The sequence below is a fragment of the Cupressus sempervirens genome, chromosome 5, assembly GCF_028749045.1.
Source record: "Cupressus sempervirens isolate cs-2001-9-10 chromosome 5, ASM2874904v1, whole genome shotgun sequence".
NCBI lineage: Eukaryota > Viridiplantae > Streptophyta > Pinopsida > Cupressales > Cupressaceae > Cupressus > Cupressus sempervirens.
The window spans coordinates 80,481,317-80,497,382 of record NC_143122.1 but is presented as its reverse complement, the minus strand read 5'-3'; the positions used below and the strand labels follow the sequence as shown (position 1 = coordinate 80,497,382).

At 34.0% G+C, this 16,066-nt stretch overlaps 1 pseudogene; it reads right to left on the bottom strand.

The window, feature by feature from the left end:
- Positions 1 to 3,621: 3,621 nt before the first annotated feature.
- Positions 3,622 to 5,133, bottom strand: LOC149554648 (U-box domain-containing protein 44-like; annotated as a pseudogene).
- Positions 5,134 to 16,066: the final 10,933 nt, after the last annotated feature.

Below are 16,066 nucleotides of genomic sequence, written 5' to 3'. Positions count from 1 at the left end.
CAACGGAGAGGGGTATGGCTATAGCTTTGCATGCTTGATTCTAAAAAATATACAGCTTGCATGTAAAATCTAAAAGATACCCAGATGGTTTTTTGGAGCTACGAACAAAACCCAGAAAGCATTTTTTTTTGCTGATGTACAAAAGATGTTGCTGTAGTGTAAATCAGACACCTTTAACAGTAAAAAATGGCTCCAAAAATCAAAAAATGACCCCAGCAACCAAAATATGACATGCAACTGGATCAGCTTCTTAAGTCCATCAATGGCATGCTGGAACCTGCAAAACTGATTGAAAACTCCAAATATGCAAGTTGGTTGTCAGATTTGAGATTGAAACCCCAGAGAAAAACTATTTTTGTCAAAACTTTTATGATTCTCAGGATCATCCAAAGATGTAAGAGAAGAGTATACTTTGTTTTTCAAAAGACTACAATAAAGTTTATTTGCCCCCCCCCCCGAATCTCTCAAATATGGAAACTAAAATCTACTCTTGCACATAGAAAAGCTTTGATACCATGTTAGAATCTGAAAAGATTAATAACCTAGAAAACTAGTGCAAAGAGTAAATATCTAAACTATGAATAGAGTAACTCTATGATGCTATTTTGATTTTGTATCATTTGCATTCATAGTTTAGATATTTACTCTTTGCACTAGTTTTCTAGGTTATTAATCTTTTCAGATTCTAACAGTTCGCGCAAAATTCTAGCATGTAGAAGAAAATTGAAAACTTCATTTTATGATGTTTCATCTTAAATTTGCTTTCATTTTGTCGTTGTTTTGAGTTATCGAGTGAGTACTAATTGTTTGCATGTTATTTTTTCTTGTGTGTGTAGGATGTCTTCAATGACATCACATTCAGGTCTCATTATCACTAATACATTAGGGGTCAATTTGTGATGGCGGGCAATTTTTTTTTTTTGGCTTTTTTTTTCAATTATATCCTGATTGTGACATCAGGCAACATAGGTGTCACAATTTTGACATCGTCGAGCTAAAATTGAAAAAAAAAAAATTTGGAACATGGGTTTTGTTCGGTAGCATATACAATATATGCCATTTCAATGTTTGGAGGAGCGCGCACATATCTTAGCCTCATCAAGACCATAGTGAAGAAGAGTGTAAAGGTCCTTTCCATCTTACCCATTATAGGCTTTGAGATCAAAGCTGCTAAGATAGGAAATTTGATGCAGAGCCTATTTCTAGTTTTTGATGGTTTCAGAGTGATATCTCCCCTTTGTCTGGTGTATTGTCAAAGCTTCAGCATAAGGTCCTCTTTTGTCCATCCATCGGAGGTCAGAAGGCTTCACATCGTATAAGAAAACTTGAATTATGGGTGCTCTTGATTTCAACATCAGGCAAAGCTTGTACAAGCACCATCTTGATTTTGCATAATTCTTTGATAAAATGATGATGTGGATAGACGCTATGGCAATTGCGCTTTGAATCTATTTCGCTAGGTGTGGAGTAATTATGGTAGATCTTATCTACTAAGGCATGGGCAAGAGGATTGGTCAAATGTTTTGAGAATTTGGATTTTGATCAGTACCCTCTAGTACTAGCTATGAAACCATCTAGTACTAGCTATGAAACCAACATACATTTCTTCCTCTAGAATCTCAGACATACATTAAACAAGTTCCAGGGAAAGCCTAGGTTTTGTACTGTATAGAGTAGTTGGTTGAAGGAAGGGTGATTGGTAGGAAGAAGGGTCTCACTACCAATGTCTAGTATTTACATATCTCCATTTTTTTTAAAATGTTAATTGTTATGCATACAAGAATGTAGGGTTGTAGTTTTTTTAAATTAGTTATATGTTAGTTTGAGATATTGTTATTATTTTCCCCATAAGTTTTCCTATGTTAAGAACTATTCATTCTATATGTTAGCTATAAAAACCATGTTCCAACTGCCATGTTCCAACTGTTGGAACTGACACATAACCACCTTTGGAGATTTTGTAAAATCTTGCCCAAATGTTGAAGTTAAAATGACAACTTTACAAGTTTTCAGCATCTTGACTCCTATCAACCTACCATCACCTCAAATCGATGCAGAATGCCTTCCTTAGCTACATGAACATGTCTCCATCCTTTTCAAACAGTTACACACTTTGTAGGGTCATTTGGCATGATCTCAATTTGCCAAACTTGGCAATTTCTTGTCACCTATTGGAAACTTTTTCCCAAACACACACAAACTACCCTAACACACCACTTAGACCCTCTTGGAGTCTTTATTCATCAATGACCTGGCTAGGATCACAAAGACACACAAACTACCCTAACACACCACTTAGACTCTCTTGGAGTCTTTATCCATCAATGACCAGACTAGTATCATTTACAAGCTAGAATATCTTGGGGTTTTAGCCCAAACCCTAGGTACTCCTACACCACGGTGCTAGGAACATGTCAAACAGGTCTACATGAGAAAACCAACCAATTCAAAATAATGTTGAAAGAAACATAGAACTGAAATGAAAAGGATCAAACTCAAAGCAAATATTTTTGGTTGATTCAAGATTGCCAAGAACCACTTATGCTCCTACGTCACCTTTATAAACTTCTAAATTTGGCATGAGCTTTAATGGACATCCACTCATTGAAATTCCCATTTGGTACAAGCATAGATTAAGTTTATGAGAATAAAACAATCATGTGTCCCACAAGATGACATATAGTGAATAAACCTTTCAAATACTTCATACAAACATGTGTCACACAAGATGACATCTACTGAAGAAACCTTTCAAATACTTCATAGGCTTGCAACTCCCATTCCACATCTATTAAAGAAACCTTTTAAATATTTCACAGGCTTACAACTCTAATTCCACATGCTCTAATAATGGTCAAAAGGTTGTAGAACTCGGCTTTATTCTTGCTAATGGCATTTGATTGTTAGTTTACCATTAACTTGGTGAGCAAACTTTTTGGGTTGGGTTAGGTGTTTGAGGACCTTGGAAACCATAGTAGAAACCTCATGAAGTTGAGTCCTTGTATTTGTATATGTGAGCCATTAGTAGCCCTAAGGAACATTATCAGTTTGGATTGCAATTTGATCTTTTGGCAAGACTGCCTAATAGTTGATAAAGAGCCCTTACCCATCTCTGCATCATTCCCCTCATCCTTAGTAGGGATGAATCTTCTAAATGGTACCACGTAGATTTTTTCAAGACAAAACATATGAAAATATCAGATAAATTCCATCTAAATTAACCAAAGTAGATATATAAATCCTATTTTAACTATAAGTTTGCACATAATTATGGAAAAAGACTATATTCGTGTCTCCTTCCTAAAGCCAATGAACCCTTACCTTCTACTTCATAAAAATAGTTCTCATTACTTACCTAAGTTCTCAAACAACAATATTACCAATACATGACCATTTCTTGATATGCCATTTATCTCCATGGGCAACCATGAAAGCATCTAACTCCGTGACAATCTTATAAAAAATGACTACACCTTCTTGATTCTCGACCTTCAACATCAGGATGATATTCTTTGTATGATTAATGAGATATAGATACATGAAAATTTTCAACTCCAAATTCTCTGCTTTAATGTGATAGCCGCATTTTGAACATGCTGAGAATTCATTTAGACAAAATCATCAATCTCTGCACATTAAAAAAACCAGTTGTATAGCTTGATATTGCAAGGGAGGCTTGGCCATTTTGATAAAAGCTTGAATGGTTTGAAGGTTATTATCATTGTGCTAAATCAATCTTGCAACATCACTATCATCTGAAGCTTCCGTCAACAATAACAACACCTTCATCAAATTCTCTACAATTGGTAATTAGCAGAAAGTTAGAATTCCCGTGATGGCTTCAACAAGCGTGCATGCTTCCATTGGTGTCTTGTCATCATAGAGAAGAAAAGATCTTCCAGTCTCCATAGTTAAATCTACTAGAATAGTTGTAGCTTTGACTTTCATATTCAAATTAGTCTTCTCTAAGAAGACAAGTAGCAAAGGAACCCCTCCAGCTTTAAAGCATCAATTACATTTTGTTGAATCAAGGCCTCTCTTCTGTTGTCATTGAGTTGCAATTGTGTGAGCATTTTGACCATTCCCTATTTGGATTCCTCCATACCTCTTAAAAGGCAATGGGCAAAGGATTTGCACCAATTAAACTAGATCATTGATCTTACGTTTCCTTCATTGTATGAGTTTCCATCATAAGAGAGCTCATTGAGAATAGGCTCAATATCCATCATCAACTCTGGATGATTTCCCCCTAATTAAAATTGTAACAATTGTCAAAATAGCACCATGTTGTTGGCCTAGCTATTCTAGGATATTCTTATATTTTTGTCAGCTTTGACAAGAAGTTTATAGCAGCCCTTGTGTGGTCATGGCTCAAGTCATTGAAAAAACATTTAATGATCTTACTAAGCCCATTGGCTTCAACTAGTTTTTCATTCCCATGGTTATTGTCTTGCATAACTGCCATTAAAACTGAAAAACAAAGTGCCTTCAATTTGTTATCATTAGGCTTCAAAGCTCCCACTATTAATGGAAGTAGAGATTCAAAAATTATCTAATTTTTATCATTTGTACTCTCTTTGCAGAGTTCTAACAGATCAACAAGTGCTCTTTTTTTTGCTCGGCACATAGTTTTTTCTCCAACTTTATCTTTGCCTTCAAAATCCTTGCCACGTAGTTCTGCTACCTCTGGAGATTTATAGTGCAGTACAAGGCTTGGTTTGGTATAAGAATGGAATTTGGGAGAACTATACCAGTAAGGGGATCCTTTGGCTCACCTCTTGCAAACTTACTCTCAATTGCTTCTATCTCAAAAGAATTATTAGTTGAGATCAAAACTAGACCGTTCATCACTTTCCCTATAAGAGGACATTTAAAATGTGAATATGGCTCATCAGTAATGAAATTCTCCCGAGATTTGCTAACTAATCTCCTCAATTCCAAGAAACGCTTGCAGGAGGTTTCTAATGCCATGTTAGCATCTGCTTGAGAAAGAAGAGCCATGACCTACTGCATATACTGGACATCTTGGAGCTCCTTTTCCCTTTTAGCTTCCTCGATATCCCTCTTAAACTTATGAAGTTTAGTAGATATATAGCTAGGGCTTTGCCCAACACCTGTGGCACAATCATCCATCCTGCTCTTTGAAAGAATCATAATAACCAATGTTTTTATCCTTACAAAGCATTTTATACCATTCCAACTCTGCAATAGATGTTGCATAGACCTCGACAATATTGTCTACATATTTCATCAACCAGGAGACTAGTAAACCAGTGGAACCTAGATTTAGGACAACCACATATTGAAGTTTCAAAATAGGGATACTAAAAGTGCGCCTACAAACATCAATCACTGTTTTGCATGTATATTCACAACTATATTTCTCTCTGATGTCACTATTTTTTTCATTATAGTAGCACTATTTGGATTCATATCTGCTCACTGTTTCCTTACATTGTTTGATCACTATTTTTTCTCTTATACATATATTATTGCTACTTTCATATGGCACACACATTGTTTCTACCCTTGGCCACCTCAGTGCTCTTTGTTGTTTGATGGCCATCATAATATTTTGACTGCCTTTCTTGGACTACTTTGTGTAACCAAGAGCATCGTTTCATACAATCATAGATATTGTATCTTCACCAAAAGTGTTGTACCATTATTAATAGAAAATAGTCTTTGACATTAGTGCTTGGACCCCTTAGACAAGACAGTAAATTGATGATCATTATATGGTGAGTATCCTTCAAATAAAATTTGTGAATGTATCCAAGGATAGTGAATTGCCTTGCAAACACTCTAAATACCTTTAACAAAAAGGTGAAATTATCTCTCTTTCTGGCCCTCATCATATGATTCATGCTCTCTAATATTTATCATAGTTTTTATCTTCTTCTTCACTGAAATTAATTGCGATCATGTTATTTTAATGTCATTAAATCTACTCATATCATTGTTGATAGCTCTTCTGTAACCTCTGATGATGATGCTCTTCTAGATAATGGTAAATTTACATCTTGTCATGCCCTATCATCTCTGAGTTTCTATAACAGTCCATCTCACTGTCTCATTGTCACTGTTATGGATTCTGTTTGATGACATATCTGTTTTGTTATTTTCAACATTTACCATTGTTCTTGATCTGTGCTCACTGAACATACATATAAAAGTGTGTCAACATTTCTTCATCACTATCCTTTAATGTCGTATTTCTTTATCACTTTCCTTTAACATTGTTCCTAGATAACAGTGATTGATTTTGATGACTTCTAATTGATCTCTACTCAAGATATCTCCAATTCCTTCTCACTATTTTTAGTATTTTGCAGCACTTGTGTTTGTCTTTGAATGAGCACCATTTAATGACTTGGCTCTTTTCCATTAATTTTCTTTTTACTATCTTAATTGCATGATTCTTGACTGTTGCTGTCTTTAATTTGTTGATCACTATTTTGTACTAGAATTCTCATTCTTTGGGCTTTCCTTTTAGATTTTAGTATTTGTCTTTTCAACAACAATGTTCTTGTCTTATTTTATGTAATGCTTTGCTCTTAGAAAAACTTGTATCTTTGTCTCTAAGACATGTGCCTTCCATTATATCTTTCTTACTGCTATAATATTCATGAGACCTTATGCTCTATTGAACATCCTTTTGTCTAAGTTGTCATGACCATCACTTTTTTGTCAAAATTCTATAGTGGTAAATATCATTTAGGACCTAATATTCATGTAAAATCCCTTTGAGTCACAATATTTTCCATGGATGTCTAGATCAACCTAATCATCCTACATTTGATGTAAGGTGCCATTCTTACCCAACTACCAATAGTAAGTTTACCAGAATCATAAAGATTTTCTTTGCAAGCAATGCAGCCTAGATAGATCTTCATTTATATAATGAAAGTTAATAAAAATGGAAAACTATTATAAGAATTCCTATATTGGAAACATTTGTGTAAAAATGTATTTCATCTGCTTCGTATCGTCTCTAATAGCTATCACATTCTTTCGATGTTTTCATCAGTGCCCTTGATATTGTCTTCATTTATTAGTTTCTTTCCTTTTCTCACGACTCTTCATAATGCTGCTCCTAACTGCTCTTATCATCTTCAAGATCTTTGTAATATAAAAGACCTTGCTTGTCATAGTAGTGACATCTATTGAGCATCACTGTCTTTTATTGATATCTCACTATCTAAGAGATGTGTACTGTCTTAAAGCACTGTTGATATCATTGTTACATTGAATATCACTGTTATTTGTCACATTTTTTTCATTCTGAACATCAACACTAGAATGTACCCCTTGAGACTTAGGTTCTTTAGAAGCAGAAGCATTACCATTAGCTCCAGCAACCAGCTCCACAATTAGCAACCCTTCTTCTTGTTGTTTCATAATATCATCACTTCGAGATAGGATCTCAATTGATGATTGAACTATGGTTGGAGATTATTTCTTTTCCACCAGGTGCATCTCAACATCTTTAGTTATATCTTGTTGCATGAGAGTTTCAAAAATTTCAAGTCTTTTTTCACTAGAATCAACCTTACCTAATTGACATCCATCTTGCTCAAGTGGTTCATTCATTTCCTTTGGTTTTTCTGAAGATTTTGGTTTCTCTACTTTACCATGTTTCTCAGTAGCACTTGGATGAATGGTTGGCATATCAACGGCTATAGAATTTGAGGCATCTTGAATCATGGCTCTCTCATCTAATTGAGCCTTAACAGAAATCTCACCAAGTTATGAAGCACATAACTGTGACAGACCATTCAATATCATTCTTCAAAAAAAGCATAACCTTAATTTACATTGAAATTAACTGTAATAAAATTAGAACAAAAGTGAATATAATAGATTTGAGAGCATTTGGCATCCCCATATTTTCATAACAGAAAATGAATTGTCTCTTAACATATGAACATAACTCTCCTATAGTAAACGATAATTGTGTGGTTTATTTTATTTAATAAGTATAATTATGGAGAGGCAAAATTGATAAAATTTTGGTAAAAGTCTTAGATGATACTCATCAATGGAAAGTTAAAGCAATGTAAAGTTCTTCTTTTCCTGCAGCACATATAACAACAATGTAAACTTATCTTGAAACTTCTTCTTTTCCTGCAACACATATAACAACAATTTTAAGTGCTTGCAAGGTATATACTTATGAATAAATATTACATCCTAATATAAATGTATGAAAAAAAATTTCATTCCTTTTAAGCTTCATTCATCTCGAGGTGCAGTTCACAAACTCAAGAATAGTGGCTTTTTTTCTTCAGGATACCTTTAGGGGAAGAGTATGTGAATGCCCCCTCGTGTCTGGAGTCTAGTTTAGAGGAGATAGCTATTTACACTGCTAAGGTTTGTTGAATCTAATTCTAAATAACAGTTCTTGTTATTGTTGAATCTAATCTAATGTATATTTTAACTAGACTTGTAGCTTATATGTTTTGAAATTGCTCTTAAGATTTGTAGTTTGTATAATTTGATTTCTGGAGAGCTTCTACAGCTAAGAAAGAAGGCCATTGCACAAGTTATAGCCACGCGCTTGAGTATGAAAATTGTATATTTTTTATTCTAATTTATATTTTAACTAGACTTTTAGCTTATATGTTTTGAAATTTCTTTTAGTGGCTTAATGTTGTAAGGTCTCTTGAAATAAGACCTTCAAGTGTTTGGTCAGAGTTTTACAAATAATCTTAGGAATAAAGTCAAAGAAAGTATTTTTAAAATATTAAAGTATTTAGCTAGGTCTAAGAAGATTTGTGTACTTTCAACAATTTTTCTTAGTTTGTGAAAGTTGTAGACCAAAGTTTTCATAGCCTGATTTTTGCTTCCTGCAAAGAATGATCATGTCTGATAATATAAGTGAAGAACAAAATAGGGAGACAATCGCTAGATTGTGGTCTAACTTGAAAAGAAAAGGTGATGGAAAATTTTATTGTCCTTGCAATATTTGTAAGGGCTTAAACCATAGAAGACTGCTAATCAAAATAGTTAAGAGACATTGTAGGGAGAATGGTCATATTGAAGGGGGACATGACTATCATCCACTGGTAAGTCGTTCATTATATCATTTTAACAATTTATATACATATGAAATTACTTGATGATGAGTTGATGATCATGGTTTATTTATGTTAATCAATTTTATATAGGTTGATCTTCCCAGGGAAGTACATGATATGAACCACAACAATCTGAAGAATATGGTTTTCAAAGTGGAGGAACATGGAGGTGCAAATATCCAAGGTGAAGATAATGATCCCATGGAAGATGATCATGAGCTAGAAAACACAATTGAAGAGGATGGTATAAATACATTGATCCATGAAACATTTAGTCCAAGTGTATTTGATCATGATGATGATGATAGCCTCGATGTACCTCTACTTTAGAAGGCATACAAACCCCTATACAAAGACTCCAAAACAACTCTTCTCTCTACTCTATTGTTATTTTTGAACTTGAAGGTTATGAATGGTTTATCCAAAATAACAATGTCACGTATGTTAAGGTATGTCATATATGTCTTTATAGTTAACAAAGGGTGAATAATGTACCACTAATATTGTTTATATTAAGTTATATTTTTTACTGTAGATTGATAGGCAAGTTTCTGTTACCATCATCAAATATTCTACCTTGCTCATATCGAGAATTAACTACTATTATGAAAGATATTGGAATGGAGTATGAAGCAATACATGCTTGTCCCAATGATCATATTATATATTATAAAGAACATGAATTTTCAACACAATGCCCTGTATGTCATACGAGTAGATATCGAATAGATCGACTAACAAAAAAGGTGTCTCAAAATGTTCTTTGTTACATCCCCATTATTCCACGGATGCGACAATTATTCAGGTGTAGTAGCTTGGCTCAATTTATGGATTATCATGCACACAATAGAAGTCGAGATGACATTATTCAAATCCCTGTGGATGGTTCAGGATTTATGCACATAGAGGAAAAGTGGCAACACTTCAAAGAAGAACCTCGTAATCTCAACCTTTCATTGGCAATGGACAGTGTCAATCCATTTGGAGAGATGAGATCTGTTTACTCGGTGTGGCATGTTTTTGTTATCAAAAATAACATTCCTCCATGGATGTCAATAAAGAGGGAACACATTATGTTGGCAATGATTATTTGAGGTATCTTATCATTTGATAGTTATTAATTTACATGTACTTACAAATCTTGCAGTAAAATGGTCACAATAATTATGTAATGTTACTATTCATTCAAGTAGGTAAATATCAAGTTAAAGATATGAATGTATATATTGAGCCTCTTATCGATGAGTTGGTGGAGTTATGGAACGGTGTCACTACTTATGATGTGTCTAGACCAATAGGACAAAGACAATTTCAATTCCATGCAATACTTGCATGGACAATACATGATGCCCCAGGGCTAACACATTTTTGTGTTATGTTATAGTCAATTCAAGTTGTGCATGATAATTCTCATTATAAAAATCAACATATTTAATAATCCAATTATATCATTATCTTGTAGGTCTTCAAACAAAGGGAAAATTTGCATGTCCAGTTTGTGGTCCAAAGATGAAATCTCATCATTCAAAAAGTTTAGGAAAGCAAGTGTTTGATGAGTGTAGACAGTTCCTCCATAGGAATCATAAGTATCGAAGTACGAAAAAAATATTTTCAATGGGAAAGAAGAGACTATATCAAAGCCATGAAGAATGACACCTCACCTATGGAAGTTGGAATATAATAGAATTAATCATTGAGGTAATGTCATTCCACCTAATGGTTTATGTTTGTAATTTATATATTTCTATTGTGATTTTTGTTTACTAATTGTGTAATTGATGACCGTGAAGGTTGTCAAGGCAGTACTGACAACCTTCCAAAGGGACCAAAAAGCTATCCCAGAAAATTTAGTAGGTTGCCCTACTATGAGAACTTACAAATTGTGCATTTGTTTGATACTATGCATATTGGAAAGAATATAATAGAGACATTGTGGAAAATATTGGATGGAAGGCGTGACAAAGAAAAAATTGTCAAAATTTGTAATGACATTCATGAATCCAATAATGCATTGAAGAATTTCATTCATTCAAATAGCAATAAAGATCAAATTAATATAAGTGCCCTTCCTTGGTTACTAATGGAGCAGCAAAGTGATGCCATAAAAGAAGTCATACAAAAAATTTGATTTCCCACAGGATTTGTTGCAAACATGAACAATCTCATATAAAAAAAAAAAGTGAATTTGGGTCAGGGCTCAAAATGCATGATTGGCATACTTTCATCAAGGTAAGTTATGTTCTTCTATATTTACAATATATTCATAAACTACGTGTACTGTTTATTATGTTATGTTAGAAAACAATGAAATGATTGGTTTATAATTACTGCAGTACGTGCTTCCTCTATCTCTCCTAGAGCCCTTCAACAATAACATCAAACAAGTGATATATGATCTTGGAAAATACATGAGGTAAGCAGTAATATATATTCAATTTGTTGTATATGTTAATTATATTCATGATTTTTTTTTCTTGCTATGTAATCTATTGTACATTATTTTGTAAAGTCTTGTATCTATATATTTTTTGTAACTTGAATCTCTTAATGTAGGTGGTTGTCATCTAAAGAAATCCATAAAGAAGATATAAACTATTGGAAGAGAAGAATTCCTCATTTATTGTGTCAAATGCAAAAGTTTCTACCTCCAACTTTTTTCAATGCACAGGAACACTACCTCATAGACCTAGTTGAGGAGATTGAATTGTGTGGACCTATACACAGTAGGTCAATGTGGGTGGTTGAGAGGCACTTAAAATCTTTGAAGGCTTTGGTTTGATAAAGAGCACATCCTGAGGGTTCTATGGTAGAGGGATATATGGCATACCAGACTATGGTGTACATTACTGAATATCTTCCTAAGTTTGCATCAAATATCCATTTAGATCGCATTTGGGATCTCGAGCCTTTTAAAAAATTAGAAGGGGAGTACTTGATGGGGAAAGGTACATCAAGGAAAGTGAGAGGTAATAAATTATAAGATGTTATTGTAATAAATTATTTCTTAATATTCAAAGTAAATCGGTTGTAAGTTGTCTTTTTTTTTTGTACAAGTGCTCGAGAGTGCGATGCACTACATTTGTATATTGCAAACAATCATGATTGGATAACGGTATGGATTGAATGATGTCAACATTTTGGTCAGACATTAATGTGGGAAGGTGTATCTTCATTGGTTAAAGAAGCTCATCGTAATGGAAATTCCAATGTTATGCAAAGTGAAATAGATTTAGCACGTGGTTTAAGAGATTTTTAGGTATGTACAAATTTATTAATCAAATTTTGACATGTTCCACATATTATTGCAGGTTAAACATGACAAGGCTATGTTCTGTAATGGTCAAAAATTTTGTGTCAAAGTGTTGGATGACACAAAGAAAACTTGTGATTTAGGAATAACTGCAGTCTTTCAAGTGACTAATATTTCATCTAGAAATGACTTACATCCTTGAGAGTCTAAAAATTGATACTATGGAATTTTGGATGATATACTTGAGTGTGACTTTAGTTCCTTCAAATTAGTACTCTTCATTATCAAATGGTATAGGCTACGACTTAATCCAAATGATCTTGATAGAATTGTTATTGAACATGATAATGGATTTACAATGGTTAATAAAAGGTCGTTTGAGCCAGTTGGGGATGAGCCCTATGTTCTTCCAAGCCAATTTGAGCAGGTATTTTACTCAGAGGTTCCACATAAATTGGGTTGGTCATTTGTTGTTAGACATGAACTAAGAGGAAGGCCAATAAAGTATAATATGATGGAAGAAGAAGATACTGAAGAAGTAGAAGATGATGTAGATGGTAATCATGATCGACAGTTATTGGATGATGTTCCTGACACAAATTGTCATGAAGAAGAAGAAGAAGATGATAATGATGATGATGCTGCTACTGATGACGATGATGAAGATGATGTTGATGTTGATGATGATGATGTTGATGATGACGATGATGATGACAATGATGACGAAAATGTCGATGATGATGGCGAGGATGATGATGATGATGATGATGATGATGATGACGAGGATGATGATGATGAAATTTAGAGGTATGCCATCAATCCTTAATCTATTTAATATTCATTTCTTGATAGAAATATATTTGTCTTATATATATGGTTACATAGTTTATTCATTATCTATTTAAAAGCTAAAAGTATCAACTACAAATAGAATACTGCTAATCTAAATTAACTATTAATCTAAATTAATTAAATAAAACTATTTAAAAAACATATTGATGCGTGAATATATTGAGCCTTATTTTCTTTCAGGTCAAAAGAATTTGTAAGTGTTTAGTTTAGAAAAGGGAATTCATTAAATATCTATAAAAGGGAGTTGTACCTAGAATAAAATTCATAGGGAAAACATAATATAAGTGCTTACCCAATTTTATGGTTAATAATTCTGCCTCTGTAGGTGATGCAAAGACCCTAGGTGGACTTGCAATCATTCATAACAAGAGGGACTTCCATAGTGTTCTCAACACACCAACCAAGCATCTTCATAAGACCCCTCTCCTTGATCCAAGACAACTCCATAACCTATCAAAGTGCACACCAAATCCTTATGCCACCTTACATCTTTGGAATAATCCCATGAATGTCCCTCAATCCATCGAATGGATTCATCCAAGCAATCTAATCAACAAACTATCAAATGCTCACAATGCCTCAATAGGCACCAAACTTGACTTCACCTTAACTAGGTGTTTCCTCCACCTCCACACACATCAAACAACTTCAAATCGCATGTCCCCAAGGTAACTAAGCTCTCAACTCATCAGCTGATACAAAAACCCATTTTTAGCCCTTCACTAGGCCTACTTCCCTAGTAGGCTTATAATGTGAGCCCGATTTAAGTGTCATATTGTGTACCTTTTAATGTTTTTAATTTTTATGTGATGCTAATGATGGATGTGATCATGATTATGATGTAATTATGCTCACAATAATTGAATTACATTTGTAGGAAACTGAACCCCTTTCAGGAGCATCCTGCACAGTCTCATGGATCGATAGGTATAAGTCAATACTCCTTATAGATAGTCTATTTAATACACTTATCAATAGTAAAGTTGATGTCTTCTAAGATCTCTCCAATTTGCAGGTACTAGCGAATAGGTATTTTTCAGAAGTGTCTTCCTCGAGTGAGGGAAATATAGGAATAGAAGAGGAAAGTGAGACATGTAGTTTATCTAGAATAGGGAGATTAACTAGAGGTCAAAGGAATAGAAGGAAATTCAATAAACACATGAAATTTTTCCTTGCTCAAGGGGGGTCATGTTCTTATGATGATGAGATGGAAGGCAACATCGAGGTGCCCTTGAGGTACCAACATCTACAGAAACATTGGGTACCCAAGGAACTTCCTCCAATAAACACTAATTTTTGTGTTAATGAGAGGATATATCACATAGCACCATCATCACTACATGGTTTGGGCCTATTTCCTATGGACGGCATAAAGGTGTCTTACAACAAAGTTTCTGAATTGATGGAGTATGTTGGACCATGTTACGATTATAAAAGTTGGATGCATATTGTTCAATATAAAAAAAGTATGCGTAGGTATGCCCTCTCGGAAAATTATATACAATAGCAAGACAATAATGAAAGTAAAAGTGTGGCTATATACATTGATGGAAGGCCAAAAGAAACAAGGAATATTGCAGGTTTCATAAATAATACACGACCTGGGTCAACTATAAAGCAACCCAATTGCATATTTGAGGTGCGCAAGGGAAATCATGTATTCATCTATGTGATAAAATCAATACATGTAGGGGAAGAGCTTCTTATTGATTACAATTTGAACCGCATAGATACAAATGAGGCTACTATCATGGGGTTGGTACATACTATTAAACCAACTTCTAATCAATGACTCCAACATACCATTTAGTCAATAAATTTTTGGCTAACATTTTTATACTTGATCTTTGACACAGGGGCACAATATGGAGCAATTGCCCAGAGGGGATGCTGGTGATGTTCTCGGCTCATCTACACATGAGCAGGTAAAACTCATTGTAATTGTGCAAACTAGATAGAAGCAAAATTTTATTTTTTTAATGTTGTTTTCTTCATTGTTTTGGAGTAATTTTGATAATACTAATACTATTGTTGTCATAGAGGGCCAGTGGTCGGAGGGAGGGAAAGGAACCTACAGTCCCTGATAAGCAGCCCCCTCTGAGGAGGACCCTTTTTATATTGATTTAGTAAACACCGATGACTTGATCGGTTTGACTAAAAAGTTGCTAAAGAAAATTGGCAGAGAAATTTTATGTTTGGCAACCATAAAGCCTACTACTTAGGAAATAAGAGAAAGGGGATCTGAATTGATGCACACCTCTGAAACCTTAAAAGTAAGTATTAATGAAATTTTTAATTATAACAAGAGTTCAATAATGGTTTTTATGTTATGCTCTTTTATGGCGTTAATTAAAATATGGATGCGTTGTCTTTACAGAGTTTTTTGCATGATTTTGAGCCCCATTCCCATGATGAGGGTGCTGCAGGTGGTTCAAGTAGATCGCATGTTCCATTCCCCAATTCTATTTTCCATTGAATATATATACGAATGATCATAATCATTGACAATACATGCTCGAACAATCCTTTTTTTTAATGCTCTAACAATCTTGTCCATGCTAGTCCACGCATTCTATATTTATGCATGATCTAACAATTTTATTCTTCAGCTTCATATCAATTGAATCCTATGATGATGTTGCTTCCATCCAGGACAACCACAAATCTCTTTCTGACTACTAAGTCAGCAACACATAGCTTACAGGCATCGACTATTGCACCATCTGCTGGTACACAAATCCCTCTTTTTCTCTCTTACGACAACAACAAAAAATTTTTTTTTACTACTTTTTAACATCAATTATCATTTGTTATTTTATACTTTGTGACAAAGACTTATGAAACTTATGAAAATTTTTGCAATAGGAGCTGCAACATCATTTCG